The sequence below is a fragment of the Gallinula chloropus genome (genome assembly GCF_964237585.1).
Source record: "Gallinula chloropus genome assembly, chromosome: 4".
Lineage (NCBI taxonomy): Eukaryota > Metazoa > Chordata > Aves > Gruiformes > Rallidae > Gallinula > Gallinula chloropus.
The window spans coordinates 49,319,534-49,329,566 of record NC_140088.1 but is presented as its reverse complement, the minus strand read 5'-3'; positions in this window follow the sequence as shown (position 1 = coordinate 49,329,566).

Genomic DNA, 10,033 nt, shown 5'->3' with positions numbered 1-10,033 from the left:
CAGAAGTGTGAAAAATGATAAATCAGAGCAGTCTTGATTTCCTGTGTGATTTAGTCTGGGTGATCCTGCTCTGGCAGGAGGGTTGGACTAGATGAGCTTATGAGGTTCCTTCCAACTCCTAACATTCTGTGATTCTTTGATTAGTCATTGCTCAGCTGAAAAAATAACCACTCAGAACACCAGGATCTGTTTGATTTTGTTGCATGACATAGATGGAATATTTACCTAAAGCCACTGAAGTATCAGTGGTTGGTATTTCTTGAAGTTAACCCCCCAAACCTCTGACATCGTTAAGGCAGTAGAGCAGAGACAAGCACTTTAAATTTGTTTGTGTTATAGCAAAAGACATAGCAAAATCATGCCAATCGTTCTGGCTAAAGTCACCAACATTAGAGAAATTTCTCTTAAATCAAAATTCATAGTTGTCTGCAACATTGTGAGAGTTATTTTGATCCCTAAAGTTGGATACTTCAGTGCTTGTTTGATGTTCTGCTGGTTTCTAATCTGAGAAATCTATGTGGTGCTGTAGAAGTTAAATCATGTCGTGGAAGTGGTGGCAGACACAGATAACATCATTGGTGCTGGAAGATCTCTGCTTTCCATAGAAAAATCCTCTTTTTTCCCCGCTGAGTTTCTCTATATATCGTTTAGTGCTACTACTCCAGAACAAGTTGTGAAAAGAATGTAACATTAAAAAAAAAAACCAAAAACAACAAACCAAATGCAAACCCAACAAAACCTTTAAACCAATGTAATGAAAAATGTTCGGGGGCATTTTGGTGTATTTAAACTGATGTAGGAGACTGCTCAAACTGGCAAGAATTGTGGTCCTGACAGGAAAACAAAGACTGGGAAAATAACTTTTTTTCTAAGTAGCATGTTGAATAGGTTTTGTAACAACAATTCCAAACAAATTGCTGCTGTTTATTTCTGAGACATAATGTGTCATTTGATCCCCAGTAAGAACACCACTTGAAGTCTGTCACTGAACTATTCCCAAGATGAGGAGACCCAAAGCTTCCTATTTCCTAATCTTACAAATAATACTGCATAGGCATTAACAATTCCTATTTGCCTTCCATGACTTTCTTAAATGCTTATGCCACAGCATATCTTGTTTTTTAATACTAGTTTTATCTTGTACATTCTCTGCATCCTCTGGGATTTCTAAAAGCTAGTCAGAAACGACATCATGATAAAAGTAGAGTCATTCATGTGGTTTCTAACAGTTTGGTCTCTGTGGTCTCTGTAGCATAAATAAATTAGATAAATCCTGAGATAATTTTTGAAATCCACTGCAAAAATATCCATCACTTCACTAAAATAGGCCTAAAGATCCAAATCTAGGTAACAACTGATACAAATTTTATGGCACAAAAAGTAACTTTATGAACTTGGCAAATGACAAATGCCAGAATTCACCCAAGGCCCATCTGTGCCCAAATATAGGTAAAGTTTTGTCTTGAATCTGATTTTTTACGATGAGATTTGTAGGAAAAAATCTCCAGGAGAATCCCCACCTGCTCATGTGTTTTCAGGAACTGCTAGTCAAAAACTAGCATAGAAGCCCTGATGAGCCGTGATAAACCAGGAATAGGCACACTGAGACCAAAGTGGGGCCATCTACCCTAAAATGTTGTCTTTGGTAGCAAGTGGGAAATGGGTGCTTAGGAAACAGAATAAACGTGGGAAATGCACCTGCTTTCCTCAGGCGGCCTCCAGTGACTTCCACTCAAAGATGTGCCCTTCTGGATCCAGTTCCTCTCTACTTCATTACAGTTATCAATTTCTCTTCCATGAAATTTTCCATCTGGTTTCCCCTTGAGCCCACATAACTTTTATTATAGAATCATAGAATGGGCTGGGCTGGAAGGGACCCCAAGGATCATAGAGCTCCAACCCCCCTGCCACAGGCAGGGACACCAACCTCCAGCCTGGAGCTACACAAGGCTGCCCAGGGCCCCATCCAACCTGGCCTTGAACACCTCCAGGGACGGGGAATCTACTACTTCTCTGGGCAGCCTGCTCCAGCCTCTCACCACTCTCTCTGTAAAGAACTTCCCCCTAATATCTCATCTAAACCTTCCCTCCTTTAGCTTCAATCCATTCCCCCTTGTCCTGACATTGCCTACCCTTTTATTATCTTGTAGCTTATCATGGTAAATCATCCCTAATGGCATTGTGACATAAAGAATCACCTTTGCCTCTTTGAACCTGGATCCTACAAGTGCATTTGATATCCCCTGCTTCTTGGATCAGAGGAAACTGAACAAAAATCCCCAGCAACACTTTCCAGGCACTTATTTTATAGACCTCTTAGATCTCTCTCTCAGTAGTCTTTTTTTCAAGGGAAGAGGAAAATAATTAAAAAAATGATCATTCTTCATACATAAGCTGTCTCATAGCTTTCATTATCCTACTTCTTCTCCACATCCTCTCTAGTTCTGTATCTGTTTTGAGATGGAGGCCTGGAATGCCACACAATCTTCAGACTGCAGACAAAGTTGGGATTTATATAAAAATATGATGACATCATCTGTTTTGTTCTCTAGTTGCTAACCCCAACATTGATAACACCTGATTTGCTTTTTCAGATGCTGTTGAGTAGATGGGCATATCTTGTAATATCTTAGAAATCTTGCCTGATGCTAGTCAGCTCATTGTTTTATATGTGAATTAATGGGGTTTTCCCCAGTGGGTATCAACTTATAAGCTATGTTATGGTATGGCTCCTTAGTTTTCTTAAAAGCCTTTGGTGAAAGAATTTGTTGAAAGCCTTTTGTAAATCCAAGATCAATCAGAACACCCCTATCCACGTGTTTTTTGATCTCCTCAAAGGACCTGCCTTACGTTTGTGAGGCAGGACTTCCTTTTATGAAAAGCTTTTTAACTCTTCCCAGATAGTAATATTTATCCAGATGTCCGCCATTCCATATTGTAGTTTCCACGTACTTGTTTTGTACAGGTATCAGGCTGACAGGCTTCTTGTTTTCTGAATCTCTCTTGGAGTGCTTCTGTTAGGAAATGGCCCACTCTAATGCCAGGTAACAGTTTCACCTAAGACTCAGTTCTTTCAGCCTGGAGTTCCCTTAAAGCTCTGTGCGCTCTTGCTCACCACGTCTCAACTTTATTTGTCTTGCCTACTCTCACTTTTCCCTGTGTTTTCTTTTCTTATTGTAATAATCATTTATGATTCTGAACAGTTGTACGGTAAGTGGATTTACCTAAAATCTAATTTAAAGCAAGGAGTTCTCTAGCTGAACTCAGATGGTGTTCTACAAATGTGAGAAGAAAGAAGACGTATGATGTTCTTTCATTCAGCAGTAAAAAAAAAAAGCTCTCTTTTCACCTGCAGCTTCCTACAATAGTATCCTAGGTCTCTGGATTCTTTAAAAATGCAAACCTTTCCACCCATTCCTTAGTAATGAGGAAGAGAGAGGGGGAAAGGGGATACCATGATCTCTAATTTATGAGCAGCATTTTACCGCTGTAAATACCCAGATGGTCTGATTTCCTCTTTTTTATGCATTTCATTTTCTTTACCTGTCTGATTTTTTTTTTCCCACAGAAAATCAACATAAGCTAGTTCCCTAAAAATGGCTATTTTAACAGCCTTCTAGTAGGTTATAACTTTATCATCTGTAAACAGTTCAATAAACTACCCTATTTATTGTAGGACTTGATTTTAGCCAAATTGGGGAATTGGTGGGGGAGGGAGGGAAAAAAAAGAAAAGAAAAAGCATTGACTGTACTTTTTTTTGTTTGCTTATTGATTACATGGAAGAAAACCATTTGTAAATATATATCTAGTTCAGTGGAACAAGAGATGAAATCACAGCCATGCCACATAAGAAAACAAAAATGAAGTGAAAATGGCGTCTTCCAATGTATCACTTCAAATTAGATTTTTTTTTTTAAAGTGGCTTCTGCAAGCTGGGTAATGTAGGGCAATGATGTAGCACATGGTATTATCCGAAACCATTTCCTCATACCCTTCTTTCTTTGGTTGTAGTACAACTCAGTGTTGCAGAAGGTAAAAGCAAAATTTGAAGGCAAAGTTCAACATCACTTTCTGCAAACCTTACATAAGTAGAACAATACATTTCTGTTCAGTTCCTACCCTTTTTCTCCCAACTTTAGAAGCAACAAGAAACAAAGCCACATGGAGAGGATTTCATTTTTTAAAAAGATATGAAGTGGCAGACAAAGCAAATGAAATGTCTCAATGGACAATTCAAATGCATGGCCCTAGCTAGCATTCATTAAAGCTGGTTGCTGATCGTTTTTCCCATCTAATTTCTCTTGTCCTACAGGGGCAATTAATAGGATCCAGATGTTTTGATTGCATGAACTCTGCAGTGCCAGCTAAAGAGGATCTGCTGACTGAAAGTACAGACAGGGAGTGATACAGGTACTCAAATCCAGTAATACCTCTGTGAGTGCTGAGCTGATTGCAGATGCAGTTAATAACAGGCGTGGTTGGTTGATGGAAAGGTGTGTTAGATCACGCTCCCAGTGTTTATATATGCCTCACTTCTGTAAGTCAGCTGCAAATGTCACATTTGCCATGCCGCTACCAGAAGGCAATTCCTTAGCACTGTCTTAGTGGGTGTCATCCTAGATACTTGTAATAGCTTTATCCGTATGGTTTTAGGATCTCTTGGGGTGGGGGGAAGGGCAAAAGAAGCCACTTTTCTCCAAAACACAGAAACAGTGTCAATATCCTTGAGCATTACTGACTGATAACACCATAAATAAGAAATTCATTCAGAGAGAGTTCCCCTGTAACTCTACAATTCACCACATGAGGATGCAGATTAATGGAGATCTGCTCTCACAAAGTATGCCTAGGTGGCAACATATCACAGGTCCTCTGTAGCCAAAGACCTGTCACCATTAAATGTGGTGAGTGAAAATGTATGGAGAACTCAAAGAGCTATGAGTTTGGAGGAGATGACTCTGATGTTTCTTGGTCTTTGTCCCTGCCTGTTCCCAGCACAGCCTGTCCCAGTATCTGTCCCAGATACTCAGGAAATACCTTCCTGAACTACTTGCTGAAGAGTAGAGGGTTTTTTCTTCCTAACCTCTCAAAGTCTTTTGAGATTCCAGATGTGCCTCTATGTCCCCACCACATCCCAGATGAACACTACAACAGCAGGTTCCTTTCCTTCACCCAGTCCTTTGTATAGGCTAGGCAATTTGAAGGTCAGGTGGTCTCAAAGCACTCCAGGGGGCTTGGGAATGGGGCTACTGAGATATATAGAAAGACAAGGATTTTAGAATGGGTCCAAGAATCAATACACAAAACGGCTGCAGAGGCTCTCCAAGATTTTGTTGTGTGGAAAAAGTAAAACCTACGCACTATGAGATCTATGAACATGGAAAAAACGGTTTCTGACACTGAAAGAACTACCTGCTTTTGTTAATGTTAATGTTAAAGTAAGAGTTTGGGCTAGAATTCTTGTCTCCATGTGTCATTCTACTGCTGGCTTTACATATCACTGCATTTTAGCAAGCAAAAACTAATTTTCTCTTGGGACTTGCAGAGACTCCTAGGTATCTCTCTCTATTTCCTTTTGATTCAGTGATACCACCTGATCAGAGAAAGGAAATAATATCGTACGAGTTGCAGTAAACAATCAGTTATATGTAACAAATATGACTTGCTAACAGTAGGACTATACTCACAGGGTGTTGAATGATCACTAGCACTGGCTAAAATAAAACTGTGTTATTAACTGGAAAAAGGGAAAAAACAGACTAAATTCATCCCGTATTTTCCAATTAGAAAACTGAGTGAACCAACCATATAGCTAGTTTTCTGTGGAGAGCCTGCTTCTTACTCAGTTCCTTTTTTTTTTTTTGTAATATAATGATAGAAAGTTTATTTGAGTATATCTTATACTATTACAAGTACGATCACATTATATTTGTATGCTAGAAATTTTATACACAAGCAGGAAACCTAAAATGAAAGTGAGTGAAAGTAAAGCTACTTCAGATGCTTTTGAATGCAAAACTGAAATATATCTAAGTTTGAGAAATTCCATACATTCAGCAAGCAAACATAGAAAGGATCACATAACTTTCGGCTGTACTTTCTCAGACTGATGGCTTAATGTTTATTCACAGTGCTTTATGTATCATACATTGTTCATCAGATTATAGTATGAAGTTCTCATCTTTGTTTTTATGTTATGGTTTGTTATGTAGCAATTACAGCGGGGTGATCAAGTCTTGGTTGGTTGTTTTCTTTAAGAACTGGCAGTGCAATATTCAACTGTCATGCATCTTAGAAAGTGCTAAATTAATTTTAAAAGAGAATTGAAATTCCCCATCTGAAACATCACTGCAGTTTTCTCAGAACATTCTATCTCCTGTAAATGTTTCAGATCGAGTTGCCAGAACATTGATTTCATTAGAAAACCAAAATAGCAACAATCAGAGAGAGGAAGCAGAGGAGCCTCGCAGTTAGCAGATACTGAAAAGTCCAGAGGCTTGAACTAGCCAGAAAGCCTGTTTTAAAGGAGCACCCAGCAGCCCCTTCACTTTTATAATGTGACTTGCACAGAACAAACTGCGTCTGGACCATAGAGTGTTTTATAATCTGATTTCACTGAGTTTCCGTGAAGAAAGTGGTTTTAGCAAATAGGGACCATGTAAACAAGAGCTCAGGAGCCTGGCTTTAAGGTAAGTGCCCTCCTCCCCAGACCCAGGGTCACTCCTAGGCAGGGAATAGCATTAAATACTCTTTCACTTGCATATCATTTTTCCTTAAATAAATTTTGTTGCTTTGCAAATATGCCAGAAAACTTTGCCAGCACTCTCCAAGGTAGGCAATGAATGCCCTCTGTGGTGGTTTTGGTCCTCTATTTGGGGACCATATAGTCAAAAAGGTCTATCACTCTGGACTTAGCAGTTGACAGTGATGTTTGAAAGGGTTGGGGCAGGGAAGGAGTGCTGCGCTGCCAGTCCTTCCTCTCCTGTGCAGGGCGTACAAAATGCAGCCGTTTCTTCAGTGGAAGTGCAGCTGTTCACATGCTCCCAGCAACCGTGACAGGCCAACAAAACTGCCCAGCTCACAACAGGGAATAGGGAGCAATGTTCAGTCTAAAGGCATTTGCAGAGTCTACGAATCAGACAGGTAGAATATAAGTTTATGAATCAGAACTAGATTTACGCACCTTCTCAATTTAAAAATATTTTAGAAAGTTTAATGAGCACAAGGGGTCAGGACCTCTGTGCATGGAATGCTGAAAGCAGCCTGAGAGGTAGAATAACTTTTACCATCCTGTGGAGCTGGAGAGAAAAGGGACATTCACTTGCATCATTGGCAATCCCTAATTGTTTCCCAGTAGCCCCTCTGACTGGACAGGCCCGATTTTGGTTCTGGGCTTATCCTTGGTGCTGTCTCTAGGCCCATCAAAGATGAGAGGGTTATTAGGAGCAGTCAGCATGTTCTTACCATGGAGAAGTCACGTTTGACTAGACTAATAGCCTTTTGTGATGATATAACCAGGTGTATAGATGATGGTAGGGCAGTGGATGTGGTCTGCCTTGACCTAAGTAAAGCATCTGACACTGTCTGTCACAGAATCCTTGTGGCTAAACTGGAGAAGTGTAGTCTGGAAGGTCGACTAGTGAGGTGGATTGAGAGCTGGTTGAAGGGAAGAAGCCAGCGAGTTTTGATCAATGGGACAGAGTCTGGCTGGAGGCCTGGATCTAGTGGAGTCCTTCAGGGACCTGCACTGTTCAATATATTCACTGATGACCTGGATGAGGGAAGAGAGTGAACATCAGCAAGTCTGCTGACGACACAGAACTGGGAGGGGTGGCTGACACCCCAGAGGGATGTGCTGCCATTCAGCGAGACTGAGACAGGCTGGAGAGCTGGGCGGGGAGAAGTTCAATGAGGTTTAACAGGGGCAAGTGTAGGGTCTTGCAGCTGGGGAAGAACAGCCCCAGGTATAGGTTGGGGACTGGCCTGTTGGAGAGCAGCATGGGTGAGAGGGACCTGGGGGACAGCAGGATGACCATGAGCCAGCAATGTGCCCTTGTGTCTAAGAAGGTCAGTGGCATCCTGGGGTATATTAGAAAGGTTAGTAGGTCAAGAGAGGTCCTTCTCCCCTTTTACTCTGCCCTGCTGAGACCGCACCTGGAGTATTGGGTCCAGTTCTGGACCCCTCAGGTCAAGAAGGACACAGAACTCCTTGAAAGAGTCCAGCGCAGGGACACCAAGGTGATGGAGGGAGTGGAGCACCTCCATTTATGAGGAGAGGCTGAGGGAGCTGGGCCTCTTCAGCTTGGAGAAGAGGAGAGTGAGGGGTGACCTGATTAATGTCTATAAATACGTAAAGGGTGAGAGTCAGGAGGACAGAGCCAGGATCTTCTCAGTGATGGCCAGTGATAGGACAAGGGGCAACGGCTACAAGCTGGAGCAGAGGTGGTTCCATCTAAATGTAAGCAGGAACTTTGTCACTTTGAGGGTGATGAAGCACTGGGACAGACTGCCCAGAGAGGTTGTGGAGTCTCCTTCTCTGGAGACATTGAAACCCTGCCTGGATGTGTTCCTGTGTGATTTAGTCTGGGTGATCCTGCTCTGGCAGGGGTGTTGGACTAGATGATCTTTTGAGGTCCTTTCCAACTCCTAAAATTCTGTGATTCTATGACTCTGACTCACCCCCTGTTCAGTTACTGTCTAATCTTGCAAAAGAACCCCAACAAATCCAGTAAGGCATTAATTCTTCTTTTATTGTGGTCCCATGCCTGAACTGAAACAGGACCAGGTGACAGTGGATAGTCACTGCCAGAAGTTTCAGTTAACACTGGTTACTTAAGAGAAAATACATATAGCAATGAAACCATGCCTAAGATTTTAATATTGCCATATTATTTTCTCTGAATAGCAGCAGCTACATCAGTGCACTATTTAGAAAACTCTTGTATTCTCATTTTCTATAGGCCAGCGTTTCAAGGCTGTACTCCAATAGTATTTTCTAATTGCCGGTGGGATTGCTTAATCAAAGTACCAGTATTCACCTCTGTTGTACCCTTATTTACCTTCCTATTGTGCCTAGGCCTTTTATGTTAGAAAGGTAACTGAGTCATAACCCAGCTGTATTTCATCTTACAGCAGGGTCTGATTTCCTGAAATACTCCATCTTCCCTTTTCCTTCACATAGTGTTTTTTCATCTGACCTCATAGTCACGCTTTTTTTTCTCCAGAAAAACATAAGCCCTTCAGAATCTGTTTGTGTCTTTGCTTTCATTTTAAACAAATACAGCCTTTGTAAATATTAATTTCCAGTTTGCTTGTAAACTGCTTTACATTAAACTCTAAACTGTTTTCCATAGATCTTAACTATACTGTAGACAAAACATTTTAAAAGATTTTAGTGTATGTATGTAAGCAAGACAGGAAGGGTACTCTTTATGTAAACAGCTTTTAGGACCCTCCTGATGTTGTGTGAAAACAAACATGTTGCTTTGTCTGCAGGACATACAGACAACATTAAAAGGAGAAAACCAGTTTCAACAAGAACAAAAAAAGCCTTTTAAAGTATAGAATTTTAAAGATTTTTCTTTAAAGAATATACCCAGTATTGCCCACAACTTTCCCTACAGAATGGCTTAGAATATATTTTTATTTGAAAAAAACTTAAATTAATGCTGAATTGCAGTTATTTGTCTTTTCACAGTTGTAGGTTAACACAATCAACATTAACTGCTCCAAAAGCTGGACTATAGCTATCATTGTGAGAAATAAGGTCTGTAGCTTGAGTGCATCACGCTGATGTTCTCATTCTTCCTGGCAGCCTGTGCTAAGGCCGTATTTTAAAGAAATCCTCTAAATGAAAAGCTTAGGTTAGGGTTTAGGTTTCCCGGAATCACATGGCCTTAATACAGTGTCCTATGATACAGAGACATAAAGTTCCGCACAGGTCATCAACCTTTTACAGACTTCCAGTAGTAACCTCAGGAACACATAATCCTAAATTATTAAAATAATATGTCTTTAAAAATAAAATTGTCA